Source organism: Passer domesticus, chromosome 17 (genome assembly GCF_036417665.1).
Source record: "Passer domesticus isolate bPasDom1 chromosome 17, bPasDom1.hap1, whole genome shotgun sequence".
NCBI classification, from domain to species: domain Eukaryota; kingdom Metazoa; phylum Chordata; class Aves; order Passeriformes; family Passeridae; genus Passer; species Passer domesticus.
In genome coordinates, this window is record NC_087490.1 from 13,336,480 (window position 1) to 13,355,294 (window position 18,815).

The 18,815-nt window shown below is 44.2% G+C and overlaps 1 long non-coding RNA gene across 5 annotated transcripts in view; it reads left to right on the forward strand.

Annotated features, from left to right (window-relative positions):
- Positions 1-18,815, forward strand: part of LOC135282790 (uncharacterized) — a 98,475-nt gene that overhangs the window by 26,229 nt on the left and 53,431 nt on the right. For all 5 annotated transcript variants that reach the window (XR_010348835.1, XR_010348838.1, XR_010348836.1 and 2 more), the window contains exon 3: positions 1,114-1,224. This is a non-coding gene — a long non-coding RNA (uncharacterized LOC135282790). The remainder of the gene's footprint in view (positions 1-1,113; positions 1,225-18,815) is intronic.

Here is an 18,815-nt window from a genome sequence, read left to right on the forward strand (position 1 = left end):
GAGAGAGACTGGAGAAGCAAAGAAAAAATGAAGTAAGAGATGGAATTTTGCCCTCACCTGCACAGAGCCTTGAACAAGTATTTGATTTTAGTGCAGAGGAAAATGCAATTGGATGAAAGGATTGGAGAAGGTGGGCAAAGACACAGTGAGAGCAGCAGGAGCTTAGGAAAGCAGCCACGTCTGCAGGTGGTTTGGCGTGAGGAGGGCAGAGGAGGTGGCAGCAGCTCCATATTTATTCCTTCCCTGTCATTACAGGTCATGTGTGCATGTAATGGCATTTCTCTCACAGCTTTTTCAAATCATCATCCTTGGCTGGTAGCATTTGTGCAACTTCCACATAAGATCAATAACAAAACCATGTTCCTGCTGGACTTCATAAAATCCCAGGAATGTTTGCTTCGGAAGGGTCAAAACTCTGCTGGGAAAAGACAGGATAGGCGTTTGCTTTAGGGTTTTTTATTCTGTTGTTACTCCGTGGGAGTGCAGCAGCATAAAGGGTGTTAGTTTGGTGACTGAAGTTCTGGAGATGGAAGGAGTTCTTCCTCCTATGTATGTTGTTCATTTGATAAGTTTGTAATTTTTATCAACATTTACTTGGCTGTACACTTCCAGAGGGGCAAAGCATAGATAGGGCCAGGAAAACTTAGGGAAATTCTAAGGAAATGCTTCTGATTCTAGAGAAAACTGTTACAGCAGCTGGAAGTCCCACAGAGTGGTGGCAACTGTGGGGTGCATTGAGTTAGTAAGAATATTCTCCAAACCCTCCAGGCTTTGTGGAGGGTCCAGGCTCCGGCCCTGTGACAGACAGTGCAGCAAACCTGGTGGCTGGGATGCACTCTGGATACTCTGGGGTTTTTCCACTGTGTTACCAAAATGTTTATGACAAAAATGCAAATTACAGCTGCAAGGCTTGCAAATGTACACGATGCTTTGAAGGGAAGTGTACTGTGTGAATCCCTTGCTCCAATTTATGCTCCCTCCTTTCCCCCTTAGGTACGGACTCCTGCAATTCTTCATTTGAGCCTTTAGCACATTGTACCTCAGACTGCATAAGAAAGTTACTTCAAAGTTTTCTTTTGTGCACTGAACTAGATTTGTTTGCTTGTTCTGCAGCCAAATGCAAAGCCTTCTCCAGCTGAGGCAAGTTTAACTGAGGCTCATCCTTCTGGACCTGCTGACATCTGGGACTCTGACATTGTGCCGTGCTGTCCATGGAGATAAGAGGTGAGACCCAGCAGATGTTGTTACACACTGGGTTTGCTTGGCATCTGACAATAGCTGGGTATTGCTTCATCAATATTGAGTTAATCAGTGCATCCTGCCAGTCTCCAGGGGCCCAGGATTGTGCTGTGCATGGGGGGAGTGCCCTCAGCCTCAGAGTGTGCCCCTGCTTCCCTGCAGGCTGCTAAATACACCTAAATACACGCCTGGTGACATTCAGTGAGCACCGTGTAAATCCTGGGAGAGTATGTAGAAAAGCCAGGGTCACTTGTCTTCTGGATGAAGCTGATGGGGTATAGCTGAATTTTGCTCAGTTTCTGAATTTCTCAGAATTCTTATGTGAATAAGAGTTACCCAAGGTACATCTGAGAACAAAACCTGGATCATAATGTTTTAGACATACCTCTAGACCTTTTCCCCCAGTATTAGTTTTGCTTTTCCCAGCCTTTCCAGCACATTAGGTCTCCACAGGGCTGGTTATTAGTGAGAGGATTCAGAGCAGACGTCCCTGGGGAGCCTGAGATTTCCGAGGGGGTGCTCACAATGGTCAGAAAGGAGCAGCTGCTGTTACCTGTCTGTGCTGCTGGCAGGTGAGCAGAATCACTCAGGCACAGAAAACCTCTCAGCACAGGTTCCCTGAGCCTGCGGTGCAGCCCTGGCACTTGTCACGTTGTCACCTCAGCTTCTGTAGCCAACAGCAAACACAGGAACTGTGCAGCCACGTCTGCCCTTTCCCTGTCTCTCCCAGACCATGAGAGCAGGCACTCAGCTACAGCTGACTGCAAAGTGCCACTTGGCACAAGGCCACTGAAATGGCTTGTTCTTGCTGTCCTGCACAGAAAAGCTGTTATGGCAGCAGTTTAGTACAATGAAAATGTATATTTATGCAAAATGCTGGATGTTACAGTCAGAAGAAAAGAAATCTGTAAGAGGCTGTAAGTGAAGGAAAGAACTTATCAAAAGAAGCACACTATGAAAGGAACTGTAATTTCAGTTGCCATTGATACTCATTGCTAAACTGGTGATAAACTCATCCGTTAAGGAAATAAATGCCAATGTACTTTTGTAATTTAAATGAGAACTTGTAATATGGAAAATATGCTTCCTGTTCAGATCCTTGAAGGTTTGCTTTGAAATGGGAGTCCCCTGTGATGTCTGTTTCATTTTCTTTTATTGTTAAAGTGTTGTGTCACTGATGACATTTCTGCTGAATGCTGCCCAATTATAACATTGAACATCTGCACAGGGACATTATCTCCTCCCAGAGGGATTGTGGGAAACAAGCACACTGGTAAACACAGGAGTAACTGAAATTGTTTGTAGGAAATTCAGTCACTTTGCTGGCTGCCAAAGGTTGAGCTTTACTAACAAAACAGTTTTTGCCTTTTATAGTTAGATCAAACATTAAGGGAAAGAAAGCTTTTATAATAAATACGAGGAAAAAGTTGTGGCTTGCACTGTACTTTTAAAAATAATTTTCATGGGTGAGTGGGTGTTGGGGGGGCAATTTGCTTTGATTTAAGGTATGTGTTTGTAATATCCTTGCTGCATCATTTAGGGCAACATTTAATTTATTCTTTCTGTGAAGTAAATGAAAATCTACTAAAATGCCTCGGATCACATACAATAGTATATAGATGTAAATGTCATATATTCAGTCTAAAGTGAAACCATATTATCTTGGTGCCAAGGTTCTGGATTTTTAACAATTCAGTTGATGTTTTAATTCCAATTATGGTTTTTGTGGTCAGACACTGAAATGATTATGCACAAAATTCCCATCCAAGTCGGTGGGAATCTCATGTGTGCAAGTTTTGCAGGCTTGGGGCATAACCACACACGGGCTATTTCCAGTAGAGCTTTCACCAGAACCCTTTAACCCAGACCTTAGCAGGGGAGGAAAGGAGGAAACAGGTGGAGCCTCTGTCTCCCCTGCTCAGTGTCCTTGGGGAAAAGGCAGGAGAGAAATGAGATGGGATTCGTTCTTGCTTGGTCATTAAAGTTGCCTCGATGAACTCAAATCATATTTAGCTCCAGCAAAAGCCAAGAATTAATGTCTCCATTCCTGTTTTTATTTTATCTGTATATGTTGGATTAAACGACAGCTTGTTCTGATCCTGGCAGGATTATAAATTTTGAATTATTCTCTTTAATTTCCTTCACTGACCACTGAAATTGTCTGCAGCAATCATCCAAAATGCTCAGTTTGAAGGGTCATTGCAGTGTTTAGGACGGTTGCTGTGGAATGTTGTTCCTTAATTCTTCCCTGTTAACTTTTATGAGGGATATAGCTGTAGAAATGGGCGGGAGGGATTCTGTCACACAGGAAGTATTCTGTATTTTCTTAATGGCTAAATATCGACCGTCTCCTTTGTTTTGATTTATCTCAACAATATATCTGTCTGCAGTTCCCCCTCCTTCCCAGCCCAAAATGAATAGTTCTGCTGTTGAAATGAGAGAAAGTATGTTTCTACGTCTTGGAAATAGAACTAAAAATACCTGCTTGACCTGTGGGCTTGCAGACAGCTCGCAGTGGTGGTTAACACGAGCCCCCTGCAGAGATCAAAGCCTGGCCCCATCCTGCTTGCAACACCGCCCTCAGTACCTTGTTGTTAGGCAAAAAGTGAGAGACTGCTCCCCTCTGCTGTGGAAAAGCAATGTTTATTTGATCTTGGCCCTCTTCTGAATAATTTCGCTAAATCTAATTGCTCTTGATGTTTTACCCAGTACATCATGGGCTTTTTCAGAAGTAGCTTTTTATGCAATGGGTGAAGCTTCAGAATACAGTAAGGACCACTTCAAATATCTCTCATCAAGGCAAAGAACTCTAGATAGATTACTGCAGATCAATCTGTATAAACCCTGCAGAAACACTGAGGCTCTTTTAAGTTAAAATGTACTTTACAAAACCCTTATGTTGTGAAAGGTGAAATACTCCACAGTTATTAAGAGAGTTATCATGTGAAAAGACCTAGAGAGGGCTGTTTAATTCACTGGTTCCTGTCAATTTATGATGAAACAAAACATATTATTAAATTATTTCCAGTGTATTTATTAGGGTGCATTAAGATTTTATGTTACCACAATGTGAACTTCCTGCATGTTGAACAGGAGTGCTGCTGTTTCTGCTCTGTGTTGCTGGAGTGGAATCAGGAAACTTGACTTCTACTGACAGTCATGAAGGGCTTTGCAGTGGGCTGGGACCTTTGGTTGCTGCTGACACTTCTGCTGCCATGCAAGAGACTTAAAAACTTTGCTGCACATCCCTCAGAGGTTTCCCAGCGAGCCCATGAATGGGAATGACAGCTGGCAGGTGTTTTTCAGTAGAAACCTCTGCAAACTGCAATTGTGCTTCACTGAAGAGTTCATAGTGTACGATGCCACACCAGGGGATGAGCAGGGGTGCTGGAAATGCCTCCCTGTCTGTGAGACTGGAGTGTTTGGGAAACATGGGTTCTCCCCCAAAGGCAGGTGTGATGGCTGACATAACCTCTGTGCTTTCTGCCACACAGTTATGAAAACTTCCCATTCCTGACCCTTAAACACCACGCTGGTATCCAGGATGGCATTCCAGTGAATCCCTCTGTGGGTGCAGGGGGTGCTTGAGGCAGATTCGGACATGCGGGTGACAGATTGTTTCCCCTGGGCAGGAGGACACCAGCTGCTCAAGCACCATTTGTTCCCTCCATTTCTTTTGCTGCAACCAAAGGAGCTGCTAGGTTAGGTGGGTCTAGAGTTGATTTGGGGAGAAGAGTGATCAGGAGCCATCTCTGCAGCAATAGGAGCAGCTGTCAGCCCATTTTTTAGCAGCTGCAGGAGTAAAACCACCAAGGCAAGGAAAGGCTTTTGGTTCCACCTCACACCCTCGCCCTCCTGGAGACAGAGGTGGCTCATCCCCTGCCTTGGCTCATCCTGTGTCCCCACGTTCTCTCACTCCATGGACTGTCTCCTGTGGCCCCTTCCTGCAGCCCCCAGCTGGTTATTAGCTGGCAAACATTCCCAATTTCCTGCTCTCTGAAGCCAGTTCTACTGTACCTGTGGGGCTTGATCAATAAGAGGAGGTGTTTTATACCTGTGTGTGCTGTCAGTGTGCCTGGAGAGAGGATTTCATGTGGATGGGCCCTGGGCCTCAGCCCTCGACCAGCACAGCTGCCTGGGCTCTGGCTGTGCTCAGGGCTTGGAGCACAAGCAGGTCTTTTGCTGCTTCTGACCTCTGGGGAAAAGAAAACTCTTCCCTGCACTGAGCCTGTCTATTTAATGAGTAAAGGAATTCAGATCAATAAAAGAAAATAGCAGCAGATCTGGAGGAATTCCCTAGGGCCAGAGGGAGCATCTCACATCCTTGTACAGTGATTTGCTTCTGGGCACTTCCAGAAGAGCTTTTCCACTGCTGCTGGAGGCTGGACCAGGCTCTTCCTCTGCACTGCTCAGGGCACAAGCTCTGTCTGGGCTCGGCCTCTCTACAGGACTGAGTTTTGTTCTGAGGTGATGAAGTGATCCCTCCTTTCCACTCCTCAGACTTTCACATTCCCACTTTGTTTGATGGGAGATTTATAAAGACAGAACTCCTCTAGTCGTCATCCTTGGCATTTATTTCAACATTACATAGAATTTGTGATTAAAATAATGACTCTAGCACATTAAACCAAAGTTCAGTGTGAAAAAAGCAGCTTTATCTTATAAGTGTTATGATGAGTTCCTTTATTTCTTGGTTTTTCAAAGCTCCTCCCCACAAAAACTTTTTAGTTTAAAGACTTTAAATTCAAAACATTTATTAATAATGTAAAGGGCTGCCTGCCACTCAAATGCTATAAAGAAGCTCTAAAATCAAAGTGAAATAGTTTCTTCATCAAAGCAAAAAATATTCCAACTACAACTTTGGTACAAGCTCTGGTGCTGCTTTGCTGTGTTTTTCAGCCCACTTACTAAATCCATACCAGAGCCAGTCCTCGACACACAAATTTGCAGTGTGTCTCAGCTGGTCACTGTTAACCTGGATGGTACAAAGTACTACGTTTTAAATTTTCTGGATTGTGTTTCTAGTTACATTATTGATTTGTATGTGAGTTTCAAGAAATCAATTTTTCCCGGCTTTTTTAGAAGTCCTCCATTTCTGCTGCTTTAAAATATGAGTTACCTGGGGAGAAACACCTTCACTCGTTGAAAACCTGCAGCTGCCAGAGGGTTCTTAAAGACTGAACACTTGCTGGGTTTGGCACTGGTGCCTTAGAGAAATGCCACACTTGATCCGTGTGTGAAATGTCTGAGTCGGCATTTGCTGAGCGGGTGGGGACCTTTGGGCAAGGTGAGCCCTGCTGGGCACAGGAGCACAGAGCTGAGAGCCCTGGGGAGCTCCTGCCAGGATCAGGTTGCACGAAAACCAAGTGAAGGCAACCTCAGAGGAAAAGGTGGCTGGCAAAATGTCCCCCCTTGGTGGAAGAGAGCGTCAAGTTACGTTCCACTGCTATTTGTTTGCTTTGGAAAGGGGGGCTGGGGATTTTCACCTTGTCCTTAGGGCACCAATTTGCTCACCTTACACCTTCTAGTACTGAAAACATTTGTTCAGATTACTGTGTTTTCATTTGATTTGTCCTCTTGTTTCTCTAGAGGCTACTTTTACGTAAAATCAAGTATAATTATTGACACAATTTATTCTGCACTATAGATTATATATAGATTATATCAACCTGCCTGGGACATACAGTAGAAAATTGGGTTTTTCTGTTGCCTGAGGTCCCTCTCTCGGGAACTTATTGGGAAGATTTCTGGGATAAGTCAGAACAGCAACACAAGAAGCAAAGAAAAAAATCCAAATTAACCAAACACCCAAATCCTGCCAACACATAGCATTTTACAACACTGTGTATATAGCCAGAATTTGAGATTTAGTTTTTTTCCAGAATATCCCTATTACAGAAGAGTTTAGACCACATACTTACTCTGCTGAATAAACTGGGTAGCGGAGAGGAATCTCCTGGCAGCATTTCAGTCACAGTCACTTCCCTCTGAACTCATGAAAACACAGAATCAAGGCTGTTATGCTTATAACCACATTCAAGAAAGCACTAAAGATTTTGAAGTGGTTTTTTAATATTTATTTATTTTTGTGTATTATGTCAGACAAATCACCGGGAGCTTTTTATGCAATTACTAAATTAAAATGCTGGGACACTTTTCACATCATTCTGTTGTGAATGGTGACATAAAATACCTTTCAGAATGGCCAAAACCATCTATTCTTTAGGTCCAGCTACAGTTAAACTCCTAGCTGGCACTTTGTGAAGACATTTTTTAATTTGTGGCTCTCTTTGTGACCTGTAAGAAAAGTGGAAATCATCAGAATGAATTTCCAGCACCAGGCTTCCTGTTTACATTGTTCAGGGGTAGTTACATCTTGTTAACATGGACTTGCTGTTCATGGCTAATGATACAATTGAGTCATCTCTGTGCAGTTCTCAGCCATTTAAAACTGTCGTAAAATAACCCAAATAATGGGATGATCAAAGCAGTGCAGCCGGCTCTGCATGGGAGTGTGACTGCAGCATTTGCAACCATTACTATGGAGTACTGTAAATATATTCAGAGTAGCACAAAAGAGATATTCAGGTTACAAAAACTACAGTTCAGACCAGGATAGAATCATAAAATAAATATTCAGCTGTGCTTGAGGTCCTTGAATATTCCCCTAAATGCCTTTGGGTGACTGCTGTGATGTGCCTGATTCCCAGGAACAGGTACCCAGCACTAGTCTGAGAATGAGGATTCATTAAAGCATCTCAAATCAAGCATACCAAAAGGGAGATACAAAGAATGATTAGAAGCCTTTGCTGGGTTTTATTGTTTTGGTCTTTTTTCTCCTTCCAGTTGGCTGCTTAAACCAGGTGATTTTGGCTGTCTTTGTGAGAGCCATGGCACATATGTTTTGCTGGCTCTGAATGATTTCAGAGTGTGTTCTATTTTCCACAAAAACCTTTTGGTTGTCATTGCACAGAGTGTTGCATAAGTCAGTGATAAATCAAACTAATATATTTTAAAAACGAAGCATTGGGAGGTTTTATATTTTAAAAGAAATCACAAAAAGCACAAGGGCTGACTTTTTATCACCTCTCCTTTGAGACCCAGTTTATTCCCTCACTGATGTGAAGCATGTAGTACAAAACAAGATGACCCGTTTTCATCCCTGCTATAATTCCACTCCAGTAGAAAGCCTTATGCCAGGAAGGAATTTGTCCCTATGTAAAAAGGTCTTCACTCCTCCCAAGAGGGGACTGGAACTGGATTCTGTCTGTTTTCATCAAGTCTCTTTATCTCACATCAAGGGGAGCTGATTGAACAGAAGGAATTCCTAATACGAGTCACTTGTCATTCAAGCTCTTCTGGTTGAGGGTACAGCGTTTCCAGCTCTGTTTGGCACAGCCAGAGTCAGCTGGTTCAGCCAGCCCAGCCACTGGCAGCTGGGCCACAGGGGCTCTGTGTGTGACAAACACCTCTGCAGGGCTTTGAGGCGTGGATAGGAGTCAACCTTCATTGCTGTTTCCTTCTAAACACATCCCGTGTGCTGGGATGGATCTGCACGTTTCGCTCAGCAAGCACTCCAGACTAGGCTGCAGCAGCACCCCAGGAATGAAACAAGGAAAGCTTGGCTTTTAGATCTGAGGGAGCCTTTAGATGGAGGGGGTTTGGATTGGTATGTACTCCAGAACAGTACTGACTGCGCAGATCTCTCATCAAAGAAATTACAGTTATTTTCTAGGCATCAAAGTGATGGGTGCTAAAATGCTTCACCAGCTTTTATATATATATATATAGCAATTTTATAGCTATTTTACATTACAGGAGAGTCTGCTTCTCTAAATACATGAAGTTCTTGTAGCTTTCTCTGGTTCTTATCACAAAAATTCTTCAAATGTAACTTACAGGTAGACTTTAAGTTTAATTTCTAGCCATCAATAGAGGCAGAGGCAGAGAGTACCTTTTTTAAAATGATCATACAAGAGAAGCGAGAGCCAGAAAATACGTAACATGATTGCAGTCATTTTCCTTGTCACTTTTCCATTGTTTTCATTTCTTGGTGTAGTGAGAACCCTTCCAAAACCCTCTGAAAAAAGGTGCCACTGCTGTTGGCCAGAGCCAGATGCTGTCACTGAAAAGAACATTGCTTAAAGGTATTGAGTAAGGAGAACTACAAAAATGTTCAGTCCTGTAATTTATTTCAGGTTGAGTTCAGGAACTTAGATGGAAACTAAGTTATCTAAATCAGGCTGGGGTGATAAGTCCTGTAAGTTTGTCATAGATCTGAATATTGTTGTGCTTTCCTTGAGAAGGGCATTGCAAAGTGCAGATGTGGGGTCGTTATCTCAATGACTGCAGAGTCTGGGCACTCACAAACACTTTCTCACAGCCAAACTGTCCTGGGAGCATCGACTTTGCTCTTGAGGTAGAACACCAAACAAATGCTTTTCATTAAGGATCTGCATGATACAGGATCAGTCTAAGAAGAGGACTGGGCCTTTGAAATGTAAACAAAGCGGCTCCTCAAGGTAACATCCCCTGCCTTTAATTGACTCTGCCTTGAAAACAGCACTTTCCTTGGCAGAAGAAAACAAACTTTTACTGGCACGCTGCTGCACCCCTCCAGCTTCTACCTGACCACACTGCTGTCAGGGGAGCCTGTAAGAAAATGAATGTGTTTTTCTAAGTGCTGTGAGCCTTGTGCTGCTGTCACAACGTCTGAGCTCAGCTGAGAGATGCCAGGGTGTGAGCAGGAGGGTCTCAACAGCAGCAGCTCTGTCTGAGCATCCCTCGTGGCCTTTGCAGCACCCCCTGCTCAGGGGTGAGCCCCTCCTGGACCTGGCAGCTCATGCACGAGCACCAAGCCCAGCCCTCTGGGTAATTCTGACTCCACAGCCCACGCCTGTCCCTCAGCCCTGAGGTTATTCCCGTGAGGAAGACGTAGCAGGGCTGATGGGATTTTTCTGCTCTCTGACTGTCTGAGCCTTGACTATCAACAGGTATTCAATCCCTGATATAGGAATAGATATTTGTGGGCATTTTTCTGTACAGTCACAGCTTTACAGATCTAAAAATAACCAAGCCCAAGTACTTGTACAAAATTATTTTACAAGATTCTGTCTGTACCTCATGACAAAGAAGTACAGATGTTAAAGATCAGATGAATTCAATTATTTTTGCTCTGGAGACCAAAAGTTTAGTCTCATCAGCTGAAGTTTTCTCTTTTGTGGGGATTTTTATTCAGTGTGCAGTAAATGCTCCAAGCTCCAAGCCTTGGTGAAGAATGTGTTTTGACTAATTTCAGTTTTATGGGTGTCAGTTAAGAATACCATGTGTGTCTCGATGTCAGAAGCTGCTTCTTTGTGCTTTGTGGCCTCATGGTTCACATCTTGTCAGAGCAGGGGTGGTTTTGTCTGTCTCAGCTATGTCTAATGTTTATTGGAGATTTTACACCTGGACCATGAAAGCTCCCTAACAAACAGGGGCTGATTTCAAACACAACATCCTCAGAATTTCTGTTTGATTCTTAGGCTCCTGTGTAAGCAGCAGAAGGGCACATGCCAAACCTGACAATGAATTCAAAAAACCATCTAGAGCTAAACCCAAATCTCCTACATGTAATGGGAAGGGATTTCCCCAGCATTTTCTTTCTGCTCACTGCCATGGTTTACATCCTGTTATGGATGGGAATGTGCTTTCCTTTAAGTATGCAAAGTCTTGGTAGCAATTTTCTATTTTTTGGTAGCTTCGTACTAAACCCGAGAGCTTTCGTGAACAGACTGGGAAAACAGTTTGGGAAATGTGATTTTCAGTTGAACCCTAAAGTGAGAATGAAGCAGAATCCTTGCTGTGTGTTTCTCACAGCTGCATGCAAAGGGCTCCCTTGGATCATTGCCGGTGTTCTGGGGGCATCTCTCTTTGGCTGGGAATTCAAACAGTGAAAGCCCACAGAAAACAGAAGGTTCTCAGAGGAAGGAAAGGGAGAAAATGCCTGAACATTCACAGCACCATTGGAAGCACTGCCCAGGAGCCCCTGCCTCACTGGGGAGCAGGAGCAGGCAGGAGCTGACACTGCTGAGAGTGTCTGTGAGGGGAACTGAGTGGGGCAGCTCCTCAGCTCCTTCCTGAGCAGCTTGGAGTGACCTCGGACTGGTCACTGCTCCTGCCTCCAGTGCACCTTGGTGAGTGTCTGTGAGGGGAACTGAGTGGGGCAGCTCCTCAGCTCCTGCCTGGGCAGCTTGGAGCGACCTCGGACTGGTCACTGCTCCCTCCTCCTGGCTCCAGTGCACCTTGGTGCCCCTGCTCTGGGCAGGAGGGCAGCCCAGGAGGGTTTGCACTGCCCGTGTGAGCCCAGCAGCCTCAGGCTGATAGCTGCTATTGCCACAGCCAGCACAAGCAGCCCGCAGTGAAGGCTCAAAGGCAGCATTTTGGTGTGGTGTTCCTGGAAGTGCTCCGTGGAACCCCAGATCTGAACCAGAGTACCTCCATGGTGTGCTCTGTGCATGCACTGGGGGAAGGGGGATGATCAAAGGAGATGATGATCAAGGATCTTATTTCTCTGCCTTATCTAGTTCTTGTTGCTACATAAATAATGCAAATATAAGTGCAGTCACAGGGATCCCAGTCTTCCCTCAGCTACGAATATATTCTAATAGATTTAGTCAATTATAACAAAGATACAAATATGACAGAAGTATTTCTTCATTACAGCGGAGCTTCTATGACAATTAAACAGCTCCAGTAAACCTAAATTCTTCTTTGAAAGGTTTATTGTATGAACATTAAGCTTTGTACCTGAATTAAAACCATCCGTGGGGCACTGGCATTCTGGATAGGAATGGGAAGGTGGGCAGCTTGAAAAGAAAGAACAAAGTCCTGGTTCCAGTGGCTTTAATTTGTTAAAGGTCTTGTTAGGGCTATAAAACTTTACCAGGGACTGTAGCTGCTCAGTTTAAGGAGGGAGGTCTGGTCTGGCCATTCATACCAAGAGGTAGTTTCTATTCCCAGCCTTGATGTTTATAGGCTGTCGTGTATTGAGCTAGTCCTGGGCCATGAGTTTATTGAATATTTTGAGAGTTTGAGGTTGCCTTTCCTTTCTGCCCTGGGTTTTAGTAACTACTGCAACCTGAAACAGTTCAATCAAATCCATAGCAGCAATTTGTGTATTCTTTTGGAAGAGAGAAAAGGTTTTGTTTTCTTTTTCTACCATGTAATAATTCAAAAGAACAAAGCAGTCAGGAAGCACAGCATTTTTTTCCTTCTTCTAAGCACCATCTCCTTCTAATAACATGCTTAATATCTCTAGCATTCATCAAAGGATTATTTAAAGGAAACAGAGCCTGTAGGTGTGATACTAATTACATCTGTGAAGATGGATGTAATGCCAGGGCTAAGTGTCTGGATTACTGGTGATGGATGGGAGAGGGTAAGGCAAAGCCAAGGCCACACCAGGAAACCTCTTCTGCACCTCAACTTGCTCTTTGGCAATTGCACTGCCAGAGTTCACAAACAGACATTTGTCACACTCTGAACTGGGCATTTAGAGGCTCTGAGCTGTGGACAGTTCAAGGAAATGAAGAGAACCTCATTTCAGCAAGCTTTGGACAAAGCCCAAAGGCACAGACCAGTACACAGACAGGTAGAGCACTGAGTCAAATATCATAAAAATATAACATTTGCACAAGGTCATGTGCTGAAAAACAGCCTGAGAGGGCTAGCTCCCCAGCAATTGGCATTTTTTGGATAAATTTCACTGTTAAATGTCTCAGAAAGAGCACCCTCCCGAGAGCCATGCCCACAGCTGCAGTGCTGTGACCTAGTCCTGCCTGGTGAAGCAGGGCTGGGCTCCAGCTCCTCACAGCTCCACGGATGAGGACACCTCATCTTTGCAGTGGGAGTGCAAAATGCAGCAGTGCACTTAGCCAGCAGTTAGCCTCTGGTTTCACAAGTGCAAGAGCTTGCGAGATGCTTCTCATCCCAAGGAAAAAATCCAATAAACTTTTTAAGTTTTCCAGGAACTCTTACAAGTCTTGAAATCAGTTCACAGGCAATTAGAGCAAATAGATAAATCTCAGAAAGCTAATGAAAAAAAAAAAGGGAACTTCAGAGAAGTTCATATGTGGACTTTGGAGTGCTTTCCTAAATTCATGCCTTCTGCAACTACTCTGGCTTCAGAGAACTTACAAAAAGGGAAGTTTGAGCCATTGTTTAGTACGTTTTGCAGTGGCATCTGAAGCTGCCACTCTGGTTCTCTTATCACTGTGTGTAAGGAATCTGACAGTCTGTATTTAAAGTATTATTAATAAGACTTCTAAATTACACTTGTGCTTGAATGAACTAAATGCTTCCACATGACAAATTGATATGAATGGTTTTAATAAACAGAAAATGAGAAGTAGGCTCATCTGTCCCTGGGGGCTTAGCTGGCTCCATTCATTCTTCTTATTAAATCTTGTCTGTAGGCCCTGCTGTCTGCACTGATTGATTACCTGGCTCACCCATAAACTCGGGGCTCCCCTGTGCTCCCGTGTCACAGGGCAGGGGATCCCAGGCTCAAAGATCTCCAATAACAAAACAGATTAACAGAGACTGCATGGACCAAAACTTTCCCTGGCTACAAAACTGTTTCTCAAAGGAGACTGGACAGCAGCAGATGAGTCAGAACTCTCGCAGCTTAGACCATATTTTGTCAGGATAAAATGCTTCCAGCTCATTCATTTGGCAAGAGATTAGAAGCGAAACAAAATTAAGTCCACGCTTCTTTTATTTCCCTCTTAAAGAACCCCAAATAACCCAAACACTGAAATGCAATAGCAATAAAATCAAACAAGAGCAAGTATTCCTCTTTCCCCTGTTACAGATATCCCCCACTACTTAATAGCAGGCTTTTGTTTGGAATGAATGCTATAAAGTTTATGACCTATGTCAGCAAACATTCATCATAAGACTGAAGAAGGGATGTGTCTGTCCTCTGCTTTACCTTTGACAGAGCATTTTATAAACATTTGTTCTAGAATTGAAGGAGAGATTCTGCAGGAGTACCTGGGGCAATAGACATGGGGAGGTGATGGTAACTGTATTATTTCATTGCTTGGACGTGGTAAAGTAAAACTGAAATTAGGTACCCAATCTGATGGTAAATCTGTGTTTACTCCAATGACATAAACTATCATCTAATTGAATTTCAAGTTGAATTTTTAATAAACCCAAAGCCAAGGACAGTGAAAACATTAAAAGCAAATTCTAGAGTCCATAACTGAACAAAATTAGAATTGCTGGAGCAACTTCCCATTTATGTCATGGATTTTGAATGGCTGCTTTTTAATATACTCTGTTTTACAGACAGAATTTAAGAGGGACCTTTGTCTTATGGTGAAATTCTCTACTGTTCATCACTTTGGCATTACCTAAAAAGCTTAAGGGATGCCCAGGCCTCGTTCAGGCCCCTACAGAGAGATGGTGTGAATTTACAGTAGGGGAGTAATGCCTGACCTGCAGCAGACAGTTCTGGGTAACGAATTGCACAAGTGGGTTCTCCTGTCACATCAGGATGGATGCACATCTGTGTCACTGCAGCAGAGGATGGCCTGTCCACCCAGCTGAATGAACCAGTACACAGGAGGAAGTTACACCGTAGTGACCTCAGGTGTTGATCTAAATATTGATCTGATCACTTTCTGATGGTAACCACAGAAACTGTTTTAATTCCTTAAACCTTATCCTTAGATTAGAGTAGGTGCCACCACCTTTCCTACAGGTTATCAGAGATAAGCATCTGTCCCAACCCAAGCATCACACACAGAGATTCCTCTGTGTGTAAGAGAACTCCTCTGTGGCTGGGCGGGAGCTGCATGCCCTGCTTTTCTGGCTCTGTCACTCACCCTGAGCTGTGCTGGCACCGAGGCTCCAGAGCTGCATTTGAGCATCACCTCTGCAGCTGCAAAGTGCTGACTCTGCGTAAGGCAGAAAGGGTTCTGATGTTGACTCCCATGGCAGCAGACTTGGCCTTTTTTGTCTGCAAGGCATCCCAGCTCCTCAGAAGGCTCCTGCTCGTGGGGCTTGCAGGGCTTGGTTCACACTTCCCTTGGGAATGCTCCTTCATTATGCTTGGACAAAGAAAACGTCAAATGCTATGAAGTCAGAGCTTTAGTGTTTTACACTCGTAACATTCTCATTATATATGGGAACACTTAATGAAGCAAGAGGCAGAAAGCAAGAGTATCAGGCAGCCTGAAAATAAGTAGCTTGAAATAATAATCATTGGGAGTGAGTACTTTGATATTTGGGTGGTAGTTTGCCAACCAGTGCAGTGGAATGTTACAATGGAAAAGATGACAACATCAAGATTGTTGTGACAATGTCTGATTGTTATTTGCGTGTAATTGAAGGAGTAACCCAATCTTCTGTGCTAGCACACATCAAAAAACAAGGAATCAGTATTGCCAAAGAGGGCAGTTTTATAATATCCAGACTGTCCTTACAGTACAATTTTTGTAAAAAGAGCCATTAATTCTGTGTATAAAGTGCAGGTTCAGTACAGCTCATTTGCCTTCTCTTCAGGACTTTTCTCCACCAGCCTTCTGTATGTCCATTAGTTTCATGTTCTTTATCTGTGTCTCACCAGCAGCTGAAGGAAGCCATGTGACAGGATTTATTACACCCTTGTAAAGAGATGTAGTTCAGTTAGTACTTGGTGAGATAAATGAAACTGCGCTTTCAGAGCCATGTCTGTGCAAAGTAGTGACCAACTATTTTCAAAACATTGTCCTGCCCTTTTTAAATTATATTTACCAGTCTAAAGCTGCAAACCACTTTAATAAGCACAACATAATCAATCCCAGACTAGCAAGAACTTCAAGTATCTACAAGTAGCTCACCCTTACCAAAAGACCCTGTAGGCATTTCAGTGCCTGACACATGTGCACATAGGTATTTATTTATAAAACACACATGGCTGTACATGTGTTATAGGCATCTATGCTACAGTGTTTAGGTAAACAGTTAATTCAGTTAGCCTTTTTGCTGTTGATGTATAAACAAATCTGCATCCAAGAACAGGCTTTCTATGGACAAGGGCTGAGCAGCTCACTTGTGGAGTGAAAAAGAACTGGCGAGCACTGGCCTGGGTTTTGAAGGGCTGAGCAGCTCACTTGTGGAGTGAAAAAGAACTGGCGAGCACTGGCCTGGGGTTTGAAGGGCTGAGCAGCTCACTTGTGGAGTGAAAAAGAACTGGCGAGCACTGGCCTGGGGTTTGAAGGGCTGAGCAGCTCACTTGTGGAGTGAAAAAGAACTGGCGAGCACTGGCCTTGGGTTTGAAGGGCTGAGCAGCTCACTTGTGGAGTGAAAAAGAACTGGCGAGCACTGGCCTGGGGTTTGAAGGGCTGAGCAGCTCACTTGTGGAGTGAAAAAGAACTGGCGAGCACTGGCCTTGGGTTTGAAGGGCTGAGCAGCTCACTTGTGGAGTGAAAAAGAACTGGCGAGCACTGGCCTGGGGTTTGAAGGGCTGAGCAGCTCACTTGTGGAGTGAAAAAGAACTGGAGAGCACTGGCCTGGGGTTTGAAGGGCTGAGCAGCTCACTTGTGGAGTGAAAAAGAACTGGCGAGCACTGGCCTGGGGTTTGAAGGGCTGAGCAGCTCACTTGTGGAGTGAAAAAGAACTGGCGAGCACTGGCCTGGGGTTTGAAGGGCTGAGCAGTGTGTGCACAGACAGGGGATGCTCAGCGAGCAGACGGAGGCTCCCAGCCCGGCAGGGACACACGGAGCCTGCAAAGAGCAGCCTTGCCTTGGCTCCTGAGCAGGGAGTTCTGACAGCAGACTGGCACACCCACCAGGAACAAAGCTGCAGCAGGCCTGTCAGCTGCCCCGGGCCATTAGGGGAGAGTGAAGGATTGAAAGGTGTGCTGGGGGATGATTCATACACCTGAGGCTTAGACCAGGTGCTCTGCAATTAACTGCATTAACCTGCAGCTGGAGAGAGTTCAGAGCGAAGGTTAGCTATTCTCAGTTCAATTGGTTTGAAATCTCTACTGGGGATTATATTCAGTTATTTATATGGCTGGGGGTTTTTTGTTTGTTTTTTTGGCTTCTTTTTCTGTCTGGTCCTGCTGAGAGGATAAAAAAAAGGGTGTGCTGTCTGTATGTTGAGGTCTAATAATATTTAATGCAGAGTACACAGCAATTCTCCTTCTAAACGTGGAGGGAGGAACCACAAAATGACATTTAAAGTTAGGATGGCATTTATTTGGAATATCCACTGACTTGGGGTAGGTGGAGGGAGAGAGATGGCTTTGAAAAGCAGAATGCTTACAGGGATAACCCTTTTTCAGTTTTACAGAACATGGCAGGGCTTAAAAAATGTGCCTGCCTTAGCACATGGACAGACTACATGATCTCTTTTGAAATCTGCACAGGATCTTTTTACCCGCTGGGTTTAATTTCAGAATCCAGTAGAGTCATTAAAGAAAATAAAATTATGTTTGTTCTTTCATCTGGAGCACAGAGCAGTATCAATTTTTCATTCCCTCCTCCTTTGCATTCCCACTTTCAAAAAAAAAGATGTATAGATGGAATAATTCACCCTATAGCTCCCCTAAAATTTCTGGTCTCCAACAGCTGCTTTGAATTGATTTTGTATACATGGTTGCCTAATGTGTGCAGCATGTAACAGTGTTCCTGTGCTGTTGAACAGGAGACTGCCAGACTCAAATATATGTGTACTGAGCTGGCAGTGAATCTAGAAAGGCCTGGCAGTACCTTCCCAAATGTCTGAGTTTCCTGATCACTGTCTCGTGGAGTAATGGGGCATTCAGCACCACTGTGTCCCAGCTCTTCCTGTTCACCTTCATCAAGCAGAATATTTTTCATTTAAAGACAGGGAAAACACAAAGCTAGACAAGGGGCTGGAGGACACAGAGACATTTCCAAGACTAATATCTCATTATACTTTACCATGCTGCTGTCTGTGCATTCCCTATCTGGTACAAGTATTTCAGACTGAGCAGGTCTTTCCTCCCACTGGGTTTTAATCACTTCCATATAATAATAAGTTAAATAGGAAAAAAGACCTCAGAACATCTAAGAGTGACCTAGATGTAACACTTCCTCCCCGTATTTCCTACTGGTGTAACTCCACTGTACAGGAAGGTTTTCTGTGCCTTTCTCTGTCCCACGCTGGCAGTTTGTGGGTTTGAGCCAGATGGATTCTCTGTCAAATGCTTTAACGTTTCTATCCAGCTCCTGCTCTGTACAGCCTGGTCGTGCTCTGTATGGTGAGGGTGAAAGAAGAGATTGTATTTGGTGGCAGTGGGATGGGTGTAGGCTGTGAGTGGACGTGGGGCTCACACAGGCACAGCCCCTCTGGCCCAAACGCAGCCCGAGCCGTCCCCCTTGTCCTGCAGCCTGGCATTGAAACTACAGCTGCTGCCACCAGCTACACCAGCTATTCGGTGTCAGTGGCACCAGCTGAGGGAAAGGCTGGGCTACAAACACAGCAGCCCCTTTTGGATAGAACCAGCTTTTATACGTGACCTTTGTGCTGATTTTGGGCAATGGGACACGGCTCCTCCACTGCTGGCTCGGTCCCTC